Source organism: Cebus imitator, unplaced genomic scaffold (genome assembly GCF_001604975.1).
Source record: "Cebus imitator isolate Cc_AM_T3 unplaced genomic scaffold, Cebus_imitator-1.0 Scaffold132, whole genome shotgun sequence".
Taxonomy (NCBI): domain Eukaryota; kingdom Metazoa; phylum Chordata; class Mammalia; order Primates; family Cebidae; genus Cebus; species Cebus imitator.
Window position 1 is genome coordinate 5,003,905 of NW_016107447.1, and position 4,863 is coordinate 5,008,767.

Consider the following 4,863-nt stretch of genomic DNA (forward strand, 5'->3'; position numbering starts at 1 on the left):
GTGGTGGCTCACGCCTGTAATCCAAGCACTTTGGAGGCCAAGGCGGGCGGATCACCTGAGGTCGGGAGTTCAAGACCAGCCTGACCAACATGGTGAAACCCCTTCTTTATATATTTAAAAAAAAAAAGGATGTGAGAGAAATGAGTTAGAGCTGGAAAAGCCAATGCTTTCTGCACAAGCTTGAGAAGCCCTTGGCTGGTGTAAATGATGACTTTCCACTTTTTTTCCCCATCAGATCGACAATGCTGACGTTTTAAAACGTTTGGCCAGTTATTTCTGACACACCGGCCTCAAAAGGCCCGGCCTTGTTCGTTTCCGATCTTGGGAAGATGGCGGTTGACTCCCTTTATTTGTTTGTTCACAGGTTAGAGCAGCCAGAGGGGACAATGGATTTTGGAGGAGGGAGTCACCACTGGGCCTCCAAGGAAACTACGTGCAGATATCTACAATCTTCAATCTCCTGAGTAAGCCTTAGTCTCCTATGGGCCTATTGTAGAAAACACGTGCTTTGAGAACCTTTAGTTTCCTAGATAAAACGTGGGATTTAACAAATTAAAGCATTTTCTATTGAGCCACCTGTTCGGTATTTTAAAAACTGTTCTGAATGTTTTATTCTCGCAATTTACCTATTGGACCTAGGTTTCTGGTGGAGAAATAGGTTTAAGAGGAATGCCTGAAGTGGAAGAACCTTGTTAGTGAAAAGGTATCTTAACATTTTAATGCCACTTAAGCATATTTTTGGATTCCGTTCTACCTGTGTGCTTGGGCACTTACGTTTCCAAGTGGATGATATATTGACGTATTTTAGAAAGCCAAATGTATTTTTCTGTTTATCCAACCAATGTCCTACTGCATAACTCTGCTGGAGTCCAGGAGTGAGGCATTTAACATCTGGACCACATGGGAACACATTTGAAGCTTACTGTTCCAGATTGTTCTTTTGTCAGCTGTTTGTGGCAACTTGTGTTAAAATGCAACCTCTTGGCACTTGCTCACTTAGCAATTCAGTAAATCCCAACTACTTCCTCAGCTTTATCAGCCACACTGGCTTCTATCATGGGCCTATACTCAAACAGAATGTAGGCAGCAAAGACAGGGGCGTTTTGGCCACTAAATTACTGCCAGCTATAGGACAGAACACAGAAGTGCTCAAACACTGAATGCAAATTCGCAGATATGAAGCATACCAACCAAATCTTTACTCATTCAGGGCTTTCAAGTCTTACTACTTAAGAGCTTCCTGCCGGCATATATGATGACTGAACTTTTTTCCCCGACAGATCGACCATGTTGATCTAACTTCTCTAAGCCAGTTTCTGTCTGATATGCCAGCTTGAGCAGCTCTTCTGTCCCAGCTTCCCTGGGCATCTAGCTGACGGGAGCTCATTTTTCTGTTTTTTCATCTCAGGTTTGCTGTTGGCCAAAACCAGGCTTTGATTGGACCAGGATGAATCTGGTTGTGGGAAATAGAATATATATGTAACTGGTAAGTGGTGCCGACACATCTTGCTTGGCTGACTAGGCATAGGCTCTGTGGAGGGGGGTTTTCAGTGTGGGTTTGTCACCCTACTTGTATGACTCATGTGGCCTTTGCAGCTGATGACACAGCTTTTTTTCCCCGTCAGATCGACCCTGTTGATCTCTACACTATTGGCCAGTTTTGTCTGATGCATTGGCCCCAGTAATAACTCCTATCTTTATCAGAGACTGTTGCTTCTTGTTCATTAGAATTGGGCTTACTCTATTTTTTTCTACCATTCAGGTAGCTTATTTTGACCTGTTATGTTCCTATAGGTTGAGCCACGTGTGCCAGTGTGTTGTCAGCTTGATCTTTGCTTGATTCGTTCTACCTTGTAACAGGTAAGGTTTCTGTTTTCTAGCTGTCAACCCCAGCCAAATTTGTTCGGTTGGGCCTAACTTCAGGACCCGTTTCCAAGTTGGATAAGCTGGGAGAATAAGTCATTGGCCTGTTGGTACCAACAGTTCTTTGTTGGAAATAAGAGCTTGGAGTAGCAAAGAAAAGCACTGCAACAAAAGATTTCTCAGCAAGGCAATTTGTTTCTGCCAGAGGGTCTTGCTCACACTCCTGGCCACAAGAGTATGCCGAACAAAGGAGGGAAGGGGTTTTAAACAGCAGAGGTGTAGGCTACAGCTGCAGAAAGGGCAGTTTCTGCAGGAAAGTTGCAAGTGTTTACAGAGAGGGTTGCTAGGAGTGAGGGGGACTTTTCCAAATAAGAAACAGATGCAGGTTGTAGGTTGGGATTGGTGGGAGAAGTTTCACCGTTTTTGCCAGGATGGTCTTGATCTGACCTCAGGTGATCCACCCACATCAGCCTTCCAAAGTGCTAGGACTACAGGCGTGAGCCACTGTGCCTGGCCCCATCTTATTTCTTTACAGGTAATATCGGGGTGTTACAGGAGGACATAGAGCATTCAGGGAGTCTATCCTGAATGAGACCTTCAACTACAGGCTTTAAACCTATTCTGCCCTCTAGGGAATGGGATTGGTTTTTTCTTACCATTTCCCCTGGGTTCCTTAATTGTGTATGGATTGGAGTGACTTGAAGTCTTCCTCAATTTCTTTTTTTCCTACCCATACATTGGGATGAATTTTCTTCTGCAGTGGTAAGTAGATTTAATGAAGTGAGGAATCTCTTTGGGCCAACATGTAAGACAGCTGCTAACCTCCCTATTCTTCTGCTAAGGCCATAAGTGAGTGGCCTTCTCTCTTTCCCAATCAGAGCATTCTCTTTTGAAGTGACCCACTCTTTTGCATGTGAAACATTTGTTTTCCCCTCTTTGTCCTGCACTGTGACCTCCAGGTTTCATTTGCCTATTCTTATGGTTTAGTTGCTGGTGGCCTAGAGGATTTTTAAGTTTTATTTCCTTGTGTCCTCTATTGCAGAGTTCCCTGTTGTAAGGTGGACAGCATAATTTTTGCCCTTTGTTTCTGCTTCTCTTTGTCCCTTCTTATGCTTTATGAATGGCTAAGTTTGTCTATGGGACCGTCTTTCCAATTTTCTATCTTAGGTAGTTTTTTTAGAGATGTCTGGCCAACTATTAGGAACAGAATGAAGCTTTAGCATCCCTTGCCCCAGTGGGTCGTGCATCTCTAAACATGCTTATTTTCTCATATGTTCTTTAAGCTTACTTAGGAATTCCATGGGTCCTTCTTCCTTCCTTATAGTTGTTGAATGCTTGGGAAATATTCTGGGTACCGACTCAAGAATTCCCCTATCATATCCCTTAGGTCTTACATTTTCTAGGTGAGCTGCATTGTTACTGTCTCATTGGAGATCTTTGGCCAGGACTTTTTGTTCTGCAGCAGGAGTATTTTGACTGGGAGGCTATTCCCAGACTACCATAGCAGCCCTATGGAACATGGTGGTTCTCCCAAGAAGACAATGCCTAAAATGGACATAAGCTTGGCCGAAATATACAAGTGGATCCTAAAAATTGATCAGTTTGATCTGCTGCCCTATAAGGGTCATCTCATAAGGGCTTGAGTTCTTTTTTTAGATTTTGGACTTGGTTAAGGGGACATTTATGAAGCTGATACCTCTTCCCTGAAGCCAGTGCCTCCTTCCCCAAGTGGTACTTCCCTTGAGGGGAAGAGAATTGGGGCTGATTCCTTGGAGGTGGAGGGGAAAGGGAAGTTCAGAATATCCTTCTTACATTGTTCCTTTGTATTTCATGCTCAAGTTTCCGAGGGAGGCACATGCTTGAATATGTGGCTAAGGGAATGTGGTGCATTGATTCGGGATTAGATGGTGTAGGGACTGAGTAGGGGCGTCCTGTATGCCTGCTTGAGGCAGGGGATTTGATGGAGCCAGGTGATCTACTGGGCCCATGTTAGCAGGCTGTTTGGGGGTAGAGACCTTATTCCTTTCAGAGGAGTTGGCTTCTAGAGATTTCTTTACTTTTCCTATCTCTACATGCTCAAACTACACCCCCCCACCACCACTGGAGGTTTCTTGCACTCTTCTTTTGCTTTATCCTTCTGACTGCTTCCCTGGAGGGAATATTTCAGGTCCCTCTTAGCGTTGGTGTGTTGGTATAAGCCCCAAGACAGGAATCCACCATAAGCTGTATGAGGTGACCACTGAACTGCAGATCCAGACTCAACACTCGCTTTGAACTCAATTGTGCATCTCATTCACACACTTTCAACCTCCAGAATGTCCTGACCTCCAAGAAAATACTTTGTTGCCTCCATGACTTTTCTTACTTTAGTCTGTGGAGAGTTACCTGGTCCCTGTGCTATGTGAGGATCATTTCTGCCTGTGTTGTTGAGGGTGGGACCCAGTCTGTTTGTGAGGCCACCACAACAAGGTGGTGGGATGCCTCTCAAGAGAGGTGGTCACTGGCCCCTCCTGACGGAGAATGGGAATCCTGGATGGGCCCCCAATTTGTTGGAAATAAGAGCTCGGAGTTGGAAGGAAAATGAGGCAAATTTACTTCTGCCAAAGGTTGCTGCTCACACTGAACAAAGGAGAGAAGGGGTTTTTATCCCTAATGCAGCTAGTCCCTGCTTCTGTGTCCTATCCCCATTGGCTGGAGCACACAATCTGAGTAGTCCTGATTGGATAAGGAACAGATGTGGTTTACAGGTTAGGATTGGCAGGAGAGGTTGTTTACAGAATGGGTAACTAGGAGCAGGAAGGTATGAGGGTTAACCTTGAGAACAAAGAATAAGGAAGTTAAAATTTGAAGAGAAACCCATTATCTAACAGTCTTGTAAAAGACGACAAAGTGACTGAACATTGGATGGAGCTAATTTTCCTTGGCAAATGCACTTAAGTAAGATTAAGTTGGGATTCAATTGATCGAACTTGTGTACTTGTATAAGATTCGTCATAACTA

The 4,863-nt window shown here is 44.3% G+C and overlaps 3 non-coding genes across 3 annotated transcripts; all 3 read left to right on the forward strand.

The window, feature by feature from the left end:
• Positions 1–194: 194 nt before the first annotated feature.
• Positions 195–289, forward strand: LOC119473108. The gene has a single exon (XR_005202292.1). It is a non-coding gene; the product is annotated as a small nucleolar SNORD12/SNORD106 (small nucleolar RNA).
• Positions 290–1,242: 953 nt separating this feature from the next.
• On the forward strand, positions 1,243–1,333 carry LOC119473106. The gene has a single exon (XR_005202290.1). It is a non-coding gene; the product is annotated as a small nucleolar SNORD12/SNORD106 (small nucleolar RNA).
• A 253-nt stretch (positions 1,334–1,586) lies between these two features.
• LOC119473107 lies at positions 1,587–1,677 on the forward strand. The gene has a single exon (XR_005202291.1). It is a non-coding gene; the product is annotated as a small nucleolar SNORD12/SNORD106 (small nucleolar RNA).
• Positions 1,678–4,863: the final 3,186 nt, after the last annotated feature.